Genomic DNA, 18,574 nt, shown 5'->3' on the forward strand with positions numbered 1-18,574 from the left:
TTTCTGTTTCCTTTGAAAAAATGACTCTTTGTAGAAGCTGGTGGGGCATGAGTTTATTCAAGTACAAAGAAGTCCCAAGCCTGTGTATTTTACCTCAGTCTATTTGCCATGGAAATTGTGAATGTAATGTTAAATTCAGAACTTCATTGGCTTCACTGTGGAATCAAGCATGGAAAGAAAATGTGTTGTAAAGGAACAAGTTTTCATACAAAGCGTGCCTAGCATCATCTTAAAATATTTTTAACTGACCCTTCCTTTCAAACTAAATACATAAAATAGAGAGGGTTGTGGATAAGAGCAACCAAGCTTGGTTCACATACCTCTGCCCAGGTCAGAAACCATGTCCATGAGATCTAGCTGCAGGCTATGGCAGAGATGTCTAGGGGTGTTAGGTCCCATGTTTGTGTATTTGCTAAGAAGGAGTCAATGTTCAGCCCTGGGCCTCTACCCATGTCTCCTCCTTTTGCATACATAACTTACTGTTCCTACATTTTTTCATTTCCAAATAGCTATTTGCACATGCAGTGAGATAGTTGAGTATCCAACTGCTTGATTTGCATGTGCACATATGGAATATGTGGGCACCTATATTTATGGATACAGCCTGGTGTATGTCTGCAAAATTAGACTGAAGAATTTGGTCCCAAACATATTAACTCTTTGCTAGAACAAATTCATGCTGGAACTCTTGAATATAAAGATTTTATATAGGGTTATCTGCAAATAAATCACCCACGCTGTTAGACTCCCAGTTTTGTGTATAAGGTTCTGTTAATTTGGAATTTATCTAAATTTTCTGGGATTGTCATATTCTGAAACCCTAACACTTGACACTCGGGTCTGCTAGACAGAACTTTTCGGTCTCCTCTCTGTAATACCAGTAAACTCTTCAATTCAAATCTGCCATTTTATTTACATGATGCAAGAATGGTTGGGAAACTTGCATATAGTGTTCTATTTCCAATGGTAGAAAAATACCATAGTGGTTCAACATACCTGTTTTCCTGCCTACTGGTATAGGAATATAATATAAAGATTTCAAATAAGATTGTAGAGACTGACTGAACTTTGTTTCTAGGTTAGACTCTAGTACATCCTGACCACAAATAATTAAATTACTACTTTCCAAAATCCTGTTCTCTAGATTTTTAACTTGAGTTATTTTCTAGCATTTTGGTTTTCCTTACTAAGAAAAGTAAGTTACTAGCTGCAGGGCAGCTGTGTAAAGACACCATGCAGCCAAGTTCAGAGCAGACACACCAACATTTCTGTGCTGTCTCAAAGTGGAACCAGCTCCACAATGAAAACCAGCAACCTATTGGACTCTGATTCTTCTTACCATGCATGTGCTCAGATATGCTACCTGGGCATATCTTTCAATGATATAAATGGGCCTGCAACTTCTTTTTTAGGCATGAATTTGGAGGCAGAACTGAGGTTTTTTTTGTTAGGTTCTTTAAAAATCAGGGCTGAGTGCTAGGGCATTACATAATATAATGTGTATTAATTACATACAAAGATGGGCATGGAAGCTCAAATGTTAGAGGAATTGTTGAATAGTATAAAATAGCATTTAGGGTATTGTCATTTTTCCGACAGTTATAAATGGGAGTTATTTTATTAAATAGTGTAAATATTACAATAGTGTAATTTTAGGGAGTGGTTTTAGATGCAATATTTCTATTTAACAAGAAAGTAAAAGGATGGCTCAATGGTTAGAGCGTAAGCCTAGTGCGCCAGAGACCGGGGTTCAGTTCCTTGCTCTGGCGCAGACTTCCTAGGCCCCTAAAACTTGTGATAGTTTTGAAAATCCCACTTGGTACCTAAATACCTTTAAAAATCTGGCCCTTGCGCTCTCTCCGTGCACTACCCTAACTAACAAGGTGAAAATAAATATATTAAAGATTGTGAGAGGCTCAGAGACTATGGTAACTGGGACTATATAATTGCCTAAAATATAGAGATAAGCCAGTTCCTTCTCCTTTATGACACAGGGGTTAATCCAGCCCTAGTATGGAAATATCCCAAGAGCTATGAGGGGTTGTGAGGAAAGAGGTCTATCTGGATGTTTACATTGCTCTCATCCCTGCTATCTGAGGAGTAGACTGAGATGGGAAATTGGCCAGCTAATTTCCATGAGTTCCTTGCCCAGTAAACAGCTTCAAGACTCCCAGAGGTAGAGCTGTCTTCTTTTGTTTTTCTCTTTTTGCTGGCAGTGTCTAGAAGGCCCCATTATAATTTGATTTTAAACTGTGCAGAGACTTGTACTCTTCACAGTCCTCTAGGCGTTAAGGATGGTCTTTGCTGTTGGAGGGACAACAGGTTCCTGACTCTGGTGTTCCTACGTAAGCGAAGGCTGAGCTGCATTTCAGATGTATGTTGCTGACAGTTTTAAGTAAATATTCTGTTGCTGCTTTAGGCCTAGCCTGTGTGCCCCCTTCCCTCACCTTGAGATCCACACTTGGATTTTCATCTCTCACACAGAACAGGGCTAAACTACTTCTGCAGTACTGTTCCCATGATCTGAGGAGGAGGAGGAAGATCTGAATTCAGGGCAAGCCAGTGGGGGACACATCAAGCATAATCCGTCACAGAAGAAATGATAATGCAGTCTGGAGAGACCATCCCCAAGGGTCCTAGAGGCAGCCAGAGCCATGGTCCTGTGCTGCCTGAGAGCTGGAAAGGGCCGATGGGGTCATAGATCCACACGTTTTTGTGGCAGTCTTCTCTAGTTGCAGGGGAAGGGAGACCAGTGCATAACCTATACCCCTGTAATAAAAGGGAATTCTAGCAGCAGAAGATATCCTCCCTTGGAGTGGGATTTACTGTAGAAGGGCAAGCATGACCTGACCCATAGACCACAAACAGCATTTTAACAGCTTGTCAGTCCATCTTAAATTCCAGTGAAAAAAGGCTTTTGTTTGGACTTAAACATTCCTCTGCAGTTTCTGAGCTGGGGTTTTGCAGTTTTGGTATGAAAACCAGGCTGTGAAACTGACCAGAGACCATTTTCATTTCCCAAGAAGTTTATGAAAGCAAACTCAAAGAACTTGGCTTGTTTAGCCTGACCAAAAGAAGGCTGAGGGGAGATACTATTGCTCTCTACAAATACATCAGAGGAATAAATACAAGGGAGGGAGAGGTATTACTTAAGTTAAGTGCCAGTGTGGAAACAAGAACAAATGGCTGTAAACTGGCCGTGAATAAGTTTAGGCTCAAAATTAAGCAAAGGTTTCTAACCATTAGAGGAGTCAAGTTCTGGAACAGCCTTCCAAGAGGAGCAGTGGGGGCAAAAAACCGAACTGGCTTCAGGACAGATTAATGAATTTATGGAGGGGATGGTACGATGAGATTGCCTACAATGGCATTTGGCCCATTGGCGACCGCCAGTAGCAAAAATCCCCAAGTTCTGGAGATGGGAGACTAGATTGGAAGGGCTCTGAGTTATTACAGCAATTTTCCCCCCAGGTATCTGCTTGGTGGGTCTTGTTTAACTTCTAACTGATCACCATATTTGGGGTTGGGAAGGAATTCCTCCCCAGGTCAGATTGGCAGAGACCCTAAGGGTTTTTTGCCTTCTTCCAAAGCATGGGAGCACAGGTCTCTTGCAGGGTTAAACTAGTGTAAAAATGGTGAGCTCTCTGTAACTTGAAGTCTTTAAACCATGATTTGAGGACTTCAATAAGTCAGCCAGAGGTTAGGGGTTTATTTCAGGAGTGGGTGAGGTTCTGTGGCCTAGAATGTGCTGGAGGTCAGACTAGATGATCACGATGGTCCCTTCTGACCTAAAAGTCTATCACTCTATGAGATGACATGGAAAGAAGTCAAACAAACAACAGAAATGACTAAGTGTCAATTTTTAATCTCATTTCTTGTAACAAATATTTAATTTTTTTCCTTAGAAACAGTGGACCTGATTCTGCAAACCTTTTTTGAATGAGGAAAATCAAGGTCTCAAAATCTCTTCTGAATTTTCCTATTGTGAGTCAATAAGGTTTTATTTATGATTTTACCTTACATCTGAACCCTCCACTCTAGACTTTCAAGTTTAGTCAGCTCCACTAAGTAATGGAGTAATAATAGTTTCACTACTATTCCAATTCCTGTAATGCTGGCTCAATATAGAATCACCATTTGGAATCTTTCTTGCTGTGTATTTTTCTTTTCACTGGGACAACAATTCTAAAAAACTATCCTTAGCGCCTTGAAGACTGGACACTTACAGCTGTAGCAAACAACAGGCCCTAGCTTAACAGCTCCATGTAAGAATCTAGTTGCAGACTTCAAGAGCAGCAGATTAAAGCATCTGTCATATTTTTAGTTCAGTGTGACTAATTAACAACAGTTCAGTATTTTTTCTATATTAGGGATATTTCCTGGTTTAATCCTACCTTAACTTTGTAGTAGCCTTCACATGATGAATCTGCTGTTTCATTTATAAACAATTTCCCTTTTTCATGAGTAAAAGCATCCCAGATACTTGGTCCTTTCCCATCTTTGTCCCAGGCTCCTTCAGTCTGGTAGGCAGAACTGCCAACACCCCATAAAAATCCTAAAGGTAACAACGAGTACATACATTGATGACAATCTGGAGACTAAACCTCGGAACTGGCTTTAAGGACTAAATGTTCATATGTGTAAGTAATTGGGATGCCCTCAGAATGTGGCATCTGAGTGTGAAAAGTAGGTGGCTTTGTGTCTAATTAAACACTTTACACATATGCATACACACAAATATGTGGTTTTGCACATGCATACAGGCACACCTGTAAATTTTTTAGGTGCATTATGGAGTGTGGTTGAAAATTGGGCCCTAGACTGCAGTCACTTTTTTTTACTATGTAAGATACCAGTTGTCCAATATACCAAGAAATGTTTAAATATAAGACCTCTTTTTATCCCTTAAACTGGGCATAAACCCATTAGAGGGGTTCTGCATTGGCAAAGTGGTATATTAAAGAGCTTTACTGTAAAACAGAATCAGGCTCCAAATATTTTTTTACATGCAATATTTTTCTATGAGTTTTTGAGTGAAAACATATTTAGCTATTTTGACATAAAACATAACAAAGGGACCATTCCATGGTAGGGATGTTAACCTTATTTTTTCGGTGTCTTTTAGTAAAATGCAATTAATCCATATTCACAAATTACTTAAAACACAAACATGAAGACAAAATCTGTGCCTAGATGGTTTTGTTTTTTTAAAACACGTGTTTAGATTGAATAAAAAAGTGTGTATATATGACAGAAGGGCTAGCTGTTCCTGGACCAACTTTTGATGGTGAATCAGATGTGATTAACAGCTTGAAACAACCCCCCGCCCCCAGATGATTCATTCAAATTACATAAGAACATAAGAATGGCGATAATGGGTCTGACAGATTGGCTGTCTAGCCCAGTATCCTGTCTCTGTCAGTGGCTGGTGCCAGATGCTTCAGAGGGAAAGAGCAGATCAGGGCCATTTTGAGTGATCCATCCCATCACCTAGTCTCAACTTCTGGCAGTTGGAGGTTTAGGGACAACAGGAGCATGGGGTTGTGCCCTGACCATCTTGGCTAATAGCTATTGATGGACCTGTCCTCCATGAACTTACTTAATTCTTTTTTGAACCCAGTTACACTTTTGGCCTTCACAACATCCCCTGGCAACAAGTTCCCCGGGTTGCCTGTGCATTGTGTGGAGTACTTCCTTATGTTTGTTTTAAACCTGCTGCCTATTAATTTCATTGGGTGACCCCTAGTTCTTGTGTTATGTAAAGGAATAAATAACACTTCCTCCTTTGCTTCCTGTACACCAGTGGAGACTTTTAGATCTCTATCATATCCCCCCTTACTCGTCTCTTTTCTAAAATGAACAGTCCTAATCTGTTGAATCTCTGTTCATATGGAAGTTGCTCCATGCCCCTAATCGTTGTTTTACTTTCCTGCACTTTCCTAATTCTCGTATATCTTTTTTGAGATGAGGTAACCAGAACTGCACCGAGTATTCAAGATGTGGGTGTACCATGAATGTAGATAGCGGCATTATGATATCCCTTTCCCCATGCTTCCTAACATTATTTGCTTTTTTGACTGCTGCTGCACATTGTGCAGATTGTTTCAGTGACCTATCAATGCTGAGTCCAAGATTTCTTAGTGGTAACTGCTAATTTTGACTCCTGGGGGAATTCTGCACCACTGCACAATGCAGAATTTTGCAGACATGAACATTGTGCGTTCAGAATTCCCTCCCAAGCCTCTGAAATGGGCTGCAGTGCTGTTGGCTGCCACTAGGGGCTGCTGGACCTGCAGAGCCTAGCACACACATAGAAGCCACTGCCGGGGGGAGGGGAGGGAGTTAGATAGCTCCTGGCAGCTACAATTCCCAGTATGCCCTGAGGGAAGGAAAGGGCAGTCCACAAGACTGGGACCAAGCATCAAGCTGTTTCTCCCTCTGGATCCCTGGGCTCTGGGGGAGAGGGGGGCAGGTGTTTGGGCTGGGGGACGGGCACAGCTGGGTTTGAGGGAGGAGTGGTACAGCTAACTGGGCAAGGGAGGGCCCTGCAGCTGAGCTCTGAGAGGGACAGCGGGTATGTGGGCGAGGGGATTCGTGTGTATTGGCTTAGGGGGAGAGGGGTTGTGGGTAGCTGGTCCCTTGACTGCTTGCGGGGGGAGGGGGAGGAAAGGGGCAGAGAAATAGGAATTGGGTTGTCAAAGGGGTTTCTTTAACGCTCTACTCCTGGGGGAATTTTTGTGTGTGTCTGTATTGTTACAGACATACTTCTTGACAAGTATTTTGAAATAAATTTCTAAAATAATTGAAACTGGCGTGATTTTTTGACACATAAAATGTGCAGATTTTTTAATTTTTTGGCACAGAATGCCTCCAGGAATAGTAAAATTTAGACCCCATCATTGTGTATGTATAGCTGGGATTATTTTTTTCCAGTGTGTGTTATTTTGCACATATCAACACTGAATTTCATCTACCATTATGTTGCTCAGTCACCCAGTTTTGTGAGATCCCTTTGTAACTCTTCATAGTCAGCTTTGGACTTATCTTGAGTAATTTTATATTATCTTCAAATTTTGCCACCTCACTGTTTACCCCTTTTCCAGATCATTTATGAATATGTTGAATAGTCCTAGTACAGCTCCCTGGGGCACCCTGCTGTTTACTTCTCTCCACTGTGAAAACTGACCATTTGTTCCTATCTTTTAGCCAGTTACTGATCCATGAGAGGATCTTTACTCTTATTCCATGACTGCTTACTTTGCTTAAGAGCCTTTGGTGAGGGAGCTTGTCATTTAGTTCATATTCATTTAGTTAAATTGGGTTTGTAAGAAAGCATTTGGAATGTTGGTTTTTTTTAATGTATCTCTGCATTTCCAAATTCATTGCAAGTAATGAATCAAATCTGGCAGTGAAGTCCTATCATTTTTACCATAACTTTGTACTTTGTTTGGTCACTTACACCATAGGGAAGGTCTGCATGTAAACACTCTGAAATCAGAGTGCTAGCATTTTACACCCAGTTTGCTCTAATGTAAGTCACCACACAAAACACAGAGCAAAGGTGAGCAGAGTGTGTTACATGCATTCTACAAGAGGTTATGGTGAGGTTGAAGTTTCACCTCTGCCTTTTCTCTCTGCCCCGAATGGCTCTGTATTATGCATATAATCTCTCTTCAAAAAGGAGAATCTTTTACCAACTTTCTTGTACTAAAGAGGAATGGGCCTAGAATATTATAAAACCAGACAGATATAGATTAAAAGTACCAGTTGGAAAAGTGCCGTAATAGAAGGAGCCAGGGTTATTCTTTGTCCATTGGAAATCCTCAGCTGTATTCAGACACCGCACCAACCCAAGCACATACCACACTTTCAAAACATATATCTTCATCACTATTAGTGTCCGCACTGCAAAATGTCCACTTCAGAACCCCACCTGATAAAACAGAAGCATCATTGATGAATGTTGCATCTCATTCCCACAGAAGCATATTGTCATTGCTGACAGGGAACCCTGAATCAGAATATGCAGGCTCAGGTGGCTTTTAAGGCTGATACAGGGCAGGTGGAAGATTGGTCTAACCTTTTGTCAGGGTTCTGAGTGTGAGAAAAGGGCTGAGTGCAAAATCCCTGCCATCAGAGTTACTCCCTGGGGGGGAAAAGTCTCTTTGTTGAAAACTTTTGGTTTAGATTTCAAATTTCCCCTGCCATGTCTGTAACTCATATCTTGCACATTGTGCTAGTGCATGATAGCCAGAAGTTGAAACTCATTACACTTACATTGTCCACATTGAATAAAGTATGTAACAAGCTTCATATGATCTTTAGATTTTTAATTGTTGCAGTTATGGAAATCTCAGCTCTTACCTTAACAGCACCCCTTTAAACATATTCCAGCATTGATTTAAAAGAGTAGTATTTATGTCCTGAAGTTAGTTCTAACTGCTGTGATTCTTGGCTGCAGAATCAGGCTTTCCTGTAGGTGGTGCTCAGTTATGCCCATTACAATTAAGGTTGGAAAACAGTTTGTTAACAACTTCATCTTCTCACAAACTTAACTTTTTCTAAAAGGTCACCTCTTACATGCCTGATTCTCACCTGAGGGTGATTTTTTTGGGAGACTTTAAGAAAAATCCCTTAAGGTGTTTGAGTTTGAGGAGCATAAATATACATTCAATTTTAAAAAAACCAAATCATGCTTTTTTAGCTATAGTTTAAAAAAAAACAGAGTCTTTGAAAGGTGAAACCTGGCATGAAGATAGCCCTCAGAGGGGTAGTGCTTCTGTTTTCTTAAAATATTATGGTGCACACTGTGACAAAGTTCCTCCTCTACCTTAGTGGATCTTGCGCTTATTGGCAGATTTGCTCAAATCAGTGATCTTCCCTACAGTCTGGATTAACTCCTCCTGTGTCTGATTAGGAGTTTTAGGGGGAATCCGGGCCCACCCTCTACTCCGAGTTCCAGCCCAGGGCCCTGTGGATTGCAGCTGTAAATAGTGCCTCTTGTAACAGCTGCATGACAGCTACAACTCCCTCGGCTACTTCCCCAGGCCCTCCTCCAAACACCTTCTTTATCCTCACCCCAGAACCTTCCTCATGGTGTCTGATAACACTTGTACTCCTTAGTCCTCCAGCAGCACACCCTCTCACTTTCAGCTCCTTGTGCCTCTTGCTCCCAGGACGATTTTAATTCCTAAAACACTCATCCATTTCCCGTACTGTAGGCTTGTAAATATGATCTCCTAGCTTGTGTAGCATGCACAAGCTGTGACACCCTACCTAGGTAAACCCATGCACTGCTTTACTTTTCTACTGTTTTTGACTTACCTGTCCCTCTTCCTTTTCCATATGTTCTGACTGGGAGAGTCCTCCAAACTGCCAGAAATTTACCAGACCATTTAGAATAAATTTACCTTCACAGAATAATCACACAGAATTCATCCAATTGTCAAAACACTAGGAGAAACATCTAGTTGAAAACAGTGTTCTGTTGATTTAAAGCCACAACAAAACAGAACAATCTTTCTCTATTCAAAATCAGTGATGCAGAAAAAGATTTAGCTTAACCAGACAAATCTTTTTGCAAAGGAGATTTTACTTTGTAAGCAAAGTTAATTTTATTAGAGTGATCACCACCTAACTGTGCATGTCCCTGAGTTGGGGAGGTCTATGCAAGCATCTTTATACTGAACTATATTTGGTATCTGACTGTAGGATTGTCATGTGGCCATGCTTTTCCTTTCATACTGAGTCATTTTGTTCAAGAATTTCAATTTCAGAGGGCAGTCTTAACAGCATATATACTTTACTTTTTTCCCTTGCTACTGGATAGACGTGGGTTCTATTCCAGGCTCTGTTACTGACCTTCTGGGTAATGTTAAGCAAGTCATTTCATCTTTCTGTGACTCAGTTTTCCCATCTGTAAAATGGGGTTAATGGTACTGATCTCTTTTGTAAAGCATTTTGAGATCTGCTGATGAAAAGTGCTATATAAGAGCTAGGAATTATTATTGTAATTATGTCATTAGAAGTCTTCCTATCTTATTTGATAATATGCTCAGAAAAGGAGGCCTTCTGCTGTCATTGGAACCCCTTGAAACTGAAGGGAATTGGGTATAGAATTAGGTTGCTGTGAAGATTTCAGTGTCAACTCTCAAAGTCCAAATACTGGCTTCTCCATCCATGCGTACAGTAGAAGAGTGGATCCTGCTTACAACTGCTGAGCCCTTCTCCCGGCTCCACCAAATCTTCAAACTAAAAGACTCTCGCACAAAAAACAAGTTTGCTTCTGCAGTGTCAGCTCGGTAGCTCAGATATCTCTGATGCTGTGGGCCTGCTTTTTGAGAAGAAGTAATTCAATCACCTGAGACCCTGCCTCCAGAACAAAATAGCAGGAATAATAGATAGTATTTTCCAAATAACTTGATAGTTAACCTTTTCTTTATTGTGGAAAACAGCTAGCTTCTTCCCAGAATAATTGCATCTCTTCTTTTCCATTTGATTAGGTGCTCTTATAATTATACCTGGAGGGATCTAGCATACATTATTAAACCAAGGCTTTATGCTTCATATTCAGCACCTTTGTCATATCGTAAAATAGAAATTTAGGCTAGGGCCTTTTCCTGTGAATGTATCCCTTAGATATGTGAGTTAACCATATTGGAGTTTTAGCAATTAATATTAAAACATTCTTCAGAAGAGTATTTTCCAATTTTGCATTTGCAGTATCTTTGGCTCTGTTTACAAAGTTCTGTAGAAACTGCCATACTTTTATTGATGAGAATGTGAAAGGAGACACCTTGATGGAAACTGTACATAGAAGCAATATTGATAAGTCACAAGCTAAATAAAAGATATAACCATCAGGAGTATAATCCCTCTACCTTTAAAGTACAGAAAGACAATCTATAGTAATTATAGTTATATCAGTACACCATCAATTCACTCCTTCGTAAGAATGGCCACACTGGGTCAGACCAAAGGTCCATCTAGCCCAGTCTCCTGTCTTCCAACAGTGGCCAATGCCAGGTGCCCAGAGGGAATGAACAGAACAGATAATCATCAAGTGATCCATCCTCTGTTGCCCATTCCCAGCTTCTGGCAAACAGAGGCTAGGTTCACCATTCCTGCCCATCCTGGCTAATTGCCATTGATGACCTATCCATTGATGACCTATCCTCCATGAACTCATCTAGTTCTTTTTTGAACCGTACAAATCTAGAGAGTTAGACAAGGATTTTATGAATCATGCTACCAGCATTGCTGTAAACTATTACTAACCAAAATATAATGTTTATCCCAGGGATCCAGCTCCAGTTCCCCACTGTGATTTGAAAGTGTTATGTAAGTCCTCCTGCCTCTTTATTCCACTGATCATAAGATATGTCACCTTTCCCTTTCATGTGTTATGCCGATATTATAATCATTAGCAACTGCATTGTCATTGTGGATCAACTGCTATCTCCATCTTGCTTTCAGTCTCCAAAGTGCACCCTCCACCACAATTCTGCACCCACTGAGTTAGGAGATTGGGCTCCCATTGTGCCAGGAGCCGTACATACACAGAGAGAAAGAAGGTCCTTGCCCCAGCAATTTAACAATCTAAAGAGACAAGACAGAAAAAGGGTCAGAGGGCAGAGGCTGCTCAAGACAATCTCCTGCCCAAGGCAAAACTTCAGTGTGGCAGCCCCCTCCTACTTTTCTCATGGAAGGGTGTCCCCCCCTTGGGGACTTTTAGGAATGGACGAGAGGAGCTTTCTGATAGTTTGATAGTTATGGTAGAAGTGAGTGGAGGGCAAGCCCCAGGTTGCAGCACCACTCTGGTTTGGTGTGGCCACCCTTCCTTTATGATAGTGGGGGGCAGCTGGACTACACTTTCATGAGAAGTGTTGCAATCTGGAGCTTCACAGCATTGCTCAATTTTGGCATGGCTGCCCCCTGCTGCCATAGGCAGAGTCTGCCACCCTAGGCAGCTGTCAAGTTTGCCTCTAGCTAAAGTGTCCCCTGGGGAAGGGAAACAGACTTGCCCAAAGTCTCAGAGTAGGTCATTGGCAGAACTGGACTAGAGCTAATTTCTCCTGAATCCTAGTTCAGTGCCTAAACTACAGCTGAACTGATTTCTCTCAAGGTTTGTATGATCTGTAAAATGGTTTTGTTAGGTGTGGGCAAAAGAAGGTTTGCAGGGCCACCCAGAATCACAATGGGGATGAAGATACAATGAATCTTAATGTTGCTCTCTGGGAATAGAGGATTCCCCGCTGTCCAGTCCTGCAAAGTCTAGAGTTTTTGAAAATGTCATTGTGCACTTTGCCTGGCCACCCTATGTATGTACCCGGGGTCCTGCCACAGAGACTCTAAGGATACATCTACACTGCAGATGGGGTGTACTTTCGGGTTCAGGTAGACGTACCCTAAGGCTGCATCACTACTGAGTATTTCCCCTTTCTTTGGGATTGGAAATCCCAACTGTTTAAATCCCACAGTGAGCTCTGGCATGTTGGCTGTCTTAATCACATGCAAGACACGGCTTTTGCTATGCACACCTCCATGACAACAGCACCCGCTGTGGACTTCCTGACCACAAGCTGGTGCCCCAAGTGACTAGTACCTCTCTGGGGTAGCCAATGTCAACAGGGCAAACACTGCTTTTCTTTCCATAGGGAGCAGTGATCTCATCCTGGTGGCCTGGCAGCGCAGCTTTAGGGGAAGCTCACCTTGTGTGCACAATTAAGTCTCCTTTCTCATGCAAGAGCTATGCAGCCCCTGAAGCTCATCACAGGATTTGTAAACAAATTGGTCCTGCAGCCTTGGTTCTCACCCAAAAGCAGCAGTCTACCTCAGTGAACGTCATACTCCAGGACGGCATGGGACAACTTCTCAGGAGGTGAGCAAAAGCTGTTAGCTTGTGGTCTTTGTCTCCAGCTGTCCATAGGCCTGCCTCACCACAGCTTCCTCAAATCCCTCCTGACTCTTCTCAAAAGAAATCTTGCTGAGTAAGGACAAAGAGGGGAGCAATTGTCTGCTCTGCCTGTTGATAAAAGGTCTGGAAAAAGATACCAGCACCAAGGGACAAGTGGGACCTTCCTCCCATTCTCCCACAGTTCTGCAGGGCTCTATGAAGGATCAAAGAAGGACTTTTAAAGCTATTCCAGAAACCACTGCATCAGGGAGCTTGCTGGTAACTGAGGGATAGGTGTGCATGGTAATGCAGCTGCAGTCTTTGGTGCTCTGCGACTTCTGTTTATTACTCTGATCACAACTGTCTGTCTGATTATTACCTTGTGTTCCTCCATCTGGCTGAATCCTGTTGTCTTCTACCTAGATCGTGAGTGCAATGGAGCAGGGGTGGTCTTTTCATTATATTGGTATATAGTGTTTAGCACAGTAATACCTGGCCCTTATGTAGCATTTTTTTTATCAGTAGATCTTGTAGCACTTTAGAAAGGGAGATCAACATTATTATCCCATTGTTACAGAGAGGGAAACTGAGGCATGCAGCGGGGACGTGACTTGGCCAAGGTCACCCAGCAGGCCAGCAACAGAGCCAAGAATAATAGCTGGGTGGGCTAAGTCCCAGTCCAGTGCTCTATGCCCTAGGACGCACTGCCTCTTCAATGGGACCCTGATCTTCACTGAGGCTTCAAGGTGCTAATCGGATGCAAATAAATAATAACAATTAGCAATAAAGTGTAGAGTCAGGCTAAAACTGCAACCAAAATATCATGGCTATCACTGGTTCAATTTCCAGTGGGTCAGTTCTCTAGAGTATAAATTGTACCACATGACATAACCCCCAATACCATTGTCAATGAATATTTTGTATGATGGCTTGACTCAAAGGTCACTGAAGTCAACATTAAATGCTTTCTGCTGTGAGCTAACTCTTTTACTATGGACTTCAAGGGAGTTGTATGAGGCTACCTGAGAGCCAACATTTAGCCCATGGATTCTGGTGTAAAGATCATTTTCCAGTCCCAGCGCTTTGTCTGTGTCACCCCTCTCTTTGAATCTCTTCACAGGCTCTCTCTTCTCTCATGTATGTAGCTACTTGTCTTCACTTCCAAAGACCTTCACTATCTATCCCCACCATCCCTATCATCTCTAATTTAGTATTGAAAGGTTGACTCCCACCTCCGATTGGCTCATGTCAGCCTCCATTGCCTACCTGTTAAATTTTCAGACTTCATGATTTCTCTCATGCTGCCCCTCGTGCCTGGGACAAGTTTCTTGTAAACATCCACAAAACTAACTCATTTTCCTCCTTCAAACATTCCTTTGCCACGAGGCTTTCAAAAACATTGGTATCAGGCTGCTTGTGTGCTGAGAGGCAGCCTACCATGCTGACCATATTTTCTCATTGTTTCGTTGTACAGTACTCCCCTGTCCGTCTGTCTATATCCATCCATCTCTTGTCTTGTACTTAGACTCTCTTGGGGCAGGGGCTACCTTTTTTTGTACTGTGTTTGTCCAGTGCCTAGCACAATGGAGTCCTGGTCCATGACTGGGAGTATGATAACTAGAGCTGCAGGAAGTAAAAAATGGTTGGCTAATGTTTAGGTTCCGAATCTGTTGGGAATTACCCCCCTCTCTAAATTTGTGAATAATCCCAACTGAGTTCGTTGGGATTGCTTGTGTGAGGGAAATTATGCACATGTTTAAGTGGTTGCAGGATTGGGACAACTCTGAAAGGGATGTCAAATGACCAGGAAACACTGCTTGTTGGGTCTGGAAACTCATGCTTTTGGACAGTAGTTGCTGTTCACAGGGTATTTCAGGGTCTGTTCTTTCCCTTGGTATCCTGGAGAGCTTGATATTTAAATAATTAAAAATTAAATTTTGTTTTTTAAAATTCTTTGGCTGGGGGTGAGGGTGATTAAGACAGTGGGGGGTGAGGGGGAGGTGAGGGGGAATCAGATACTTATCCCTTATTGCAAACAGATCTCCATGGGCAGATGTGAAGATTTGCTTTAGCCTAATGCTTCATGAAATGTTAGCATTCGTGTAGAGTCATGCCCTGGAGCAAAGGGCCCTTGCAAAGCACGCCAGCTGCAAAGGGGGAACCTTGGGTAGTGTACTATCTGTGCAGAAAGGGTTCTGGGCCTGCAGATGTTGGCACAGCGGGGTGCTCACCACACGACTTGCTACAGTTGGCACAGAGGGGCTGTGGTGTCTGCTATTCTATACTGGGATTGTGTGTGGGCAGTGGCTCATGCCCATGGAGCATGTCATGAGCTAGAAAATTGTGGTTTTTTTAACTTTGCAGCCACAAAATCTGTAAGTAAATTCTCTTTATTGCTCTGTTTTGTATTTTTGAAACTGTGATGGCTCCCTCTGAGGGCTAATTTAACAGAAGAAAATTAATGTAAAAATTTGTCATCTGGTTGATGAAACCTGGAATAAACCATAATATTTTATGTTTGTACACCGCCCTGTCATCCTGGAGGTGCTCAAAGTGCACTGAAACTATGTACATTCAGCATACAGTGCCCCTGAAATGCATCCACCTTTGGAGTGGAAGGCAGTGATCATGACCATGCCACTCACAGGATGTTGCAAAACGGGGGAGAGATGATGACTCCTGATCAATCTCTTGTTATTTTATAATTAGTTATACTATGCCATGTATATGGTGGTTTATTAGCAGATAAAGGCAAATACCCTGGCCTTGAGCACTTACAAATCCAAAGGTCAGTCTGCATCAGAAAAATTCAGTGTTGACAGCAGTTGTTAATACCAGTCATGCTTTTGACACACTTCATGTCCACACAAAGACACGAGTGGTGAAGTGGTGCACAAGAGTCACCAGTGCTCTCGCAGTTGCACTTGACTGTAGGAAGTTCCACTGGTTGGATTCGGGTCTGTAAGCAGTTGAGGGACTTTAAGGCTGTTCTCACCTCTGTCTGGCTCCCCCAACTCTCTAATTCAGGGGTCGGCAACCTTTGGCACGCAGCTTGCCAGATAAGGAGCCTGGTGGGCCGGGCCGGTTTGTTCACCTGCTGCATCTGCAAGTTTGGCTGATCGCGGCTCCCACTGGCCATGATTCACCACTCCAGGCCAGTGGGAGCGGCAGGAAGCAGCATGGGCCGAGGGATGGGCTGGCCGCCACTTCCTGCAGCTCCCATTGGCCTGGGATGGCGAACAGCAGCCAGTGGGAGCCGCGATTGGCTGAACCTGCGGACGCGGCAGGTAAACAAACCGGCATGGCCAGCCAGGGTGCTTACCTGGAGAGCCACGTGCCAAAGGTTGCTGACCCCTGCTCTAAGTCATCCCCTAATATAGGCAGATCATAAGTAAAACCTCCCTGTAATGTAGGTAGAATGGGCTAAATCCCTGGCAGCATGGCACTCTAAAGGCTTACTAGTATTCATGTGGGGTGACCTGCATAAGCCACTATTGAATAATTTATTATTTATATTGCAATTTAACCTAAAAGCCCCAACCAAGATCAGGGTTACATTGTGCTAGACACTGTATAAACATGTTGTAAGAAACAGTCCTTGTCCCTAGGAGCTTGCAATCTAAGTAGACAAGGCAATGGGATTGTCAGGTGTGTAGTTTTTGACCAGGACGTCCAGTTGAAAAGGGAACCTGGGTGCGTCCGGTCAGCACAGCTGACTGGATGCTAGAAGTCTGGTTGCCTGCAGTAACTGGCCTCTGCCACTGAGGGCGGGAAGAGCAGCAGCTGTGGCTGGAGCCACCTGAAGGAGCTGCTCTCTGCTCAGCTGCTGCCACTTGACAGAGAGCAGAGGCTGGTTTCCAGACCGGGCTCCAAGAGGTAGGTGCTACTACTGGGGAGGGGGAGGGTGTCTTGTTCACACACCCCTTCTGCCTTGCCGTGTCCCGATTGCCTTGGCCCTCGCTATGGGAACTGGCACATCCCTGCCCCCTTGCTCCAGGGACCAACACCTGTCTTGCCCTGGCCCTGGCTATGGGGACCAACCTCACTCCTCCCTGACCCCTTGCTCTGGGGATCGACCGCCGCTGTGCCCTGATTGCACTGACCCCTTGCTCCAGGGACCAGCCCCTGCTGTGCCCTAATTGCTATGGCCTTGGCCCTCGCAACCGGGACCGACTCCTATACCCCACTGTGCCCTGAAAGGGCAGGTGAGCAGGCTCTGCAGGCAGCCCGTGAGTCCTGGGAGCGGGGGAGTGAATGGGGGATGGGGATGAAGAGTGAGTGATGGAGGGTGGGGGGAGAGAAGTGAGCAGGGGATGGGGACTCAGGGGAAGAGGCGGGGCAAAGGTGTTCAGTTTTCAGCAATTAAAAAGTTGGCAAGTGACAAGTGAAGGGGTGGGACAGACAGATCACCATCCTCATCCCATTTTTTATACATGGGGAAACTGAGGCCAAGAGAAATTAAATGACTTTATACAGACCACACAAAGAGTCTGTAGCCAAGCCAGAAACTGAGTCTTCCAGCTCCTTGTCCGGTACCTTAAATGTGAAACTAGTCTTCCTCTCTGTGGACTTGATCCTGCATCACTGAAGTCATTGAGAGCATTGTCATTGACTTTGATGAGTGCAAGATCAAGTCCTACATGTGTATAGTAATTAGAGTTGAGTGAATGTTTGATTTTTTTGGTTTGAGGCTAAATCAAAATAGCCAAAAAAAAAATAGTCCAATTTGGTTCAAAGCAAAACTGATTTTTGGGGGGGGTTATCATTGAAATGAAAAGAATGAAAAAATTTCAGGTTGAACTAAACAGTTTGTTCAACTTGAAACAAAACAAAAATATTGGGTTTTCATTTTGGGTCATTTTTGGGTGTTTTTCAACCCCTTTAAAAAAAATTAGCTAAATTTCTAACCAAAATATTGTTTGGATGCAGAAAGTCATAATGTTTAGTTTCAAATTGGATGAAATAAACCGTTGTCTTTCTATCTTTTTGTCCATTTTTTCAGCTCAATTTGCCAAATTCTACCTGAACTGGTAAATAGTTCTGGTGTCTCAAAAATGCGTTTTTTGTCAAATGTACTATTTCATCAAAAAAAAATTTGCTCAGCTCTAACAAAAATGCAGCCATACCAAACCACTTTTATCTCTGACTGTCCACAACATCATGCTCGACTTCCATCTCTGTATGTTGCTCTTTATCTGGATCCCTGCTGACCTGTTCTCAAGATATTTTTTCTTGGTTTCACTGTGTAAAACCCAGTTTTTAAAATGAAACTATTAGGGGTTAAACCACCTCAACTTAAGTAATGATGGGCCATTTATGTTCCGCTAGCGATTTGTCATTTTTTCCCCTTACTGTGTTTGCAACAATTTTGAAAAATGTACCAAAAATACATCAAGACTATGTAATCATTTTAAAAAGTATTTTATTTTATTGGTGAGTTAAAAGTATGTTAAAAATATTTACCCAGTGGAGTCCATCCAAAAATGTCCTGTGATGGATGTGAAGTAATATATTAGAAAGTAAATGATTTGATTTTGACTTCCTGGAGAATGCTGTGAAGTCAGGGGAAAGTCATGACTGTCTCCCATTCTAGGTTTGTCCATGAGGTACTTGTCTAGGACTCAGGCAGGGCATTTGGCCACATAGACATTTAAACATCGAGGTGCTGGACTATGGCTGTTC

Source organism: Chelonoidis abingdonii, chromosome 9 (assembly GCF_003597395.2).
Source record: "Chelonoidis abingdonii isolate Lonesome George chromosome 9, CheloAbing_2.0, whole genome shotgun sequence".
Classification (NCBI taxonomy): domain Eukaryota; kingdom Metazoa; phylum Chordata; order Testudines; family Testudinidae; genus Chelonoidis; species Chelonoidis abingdonii.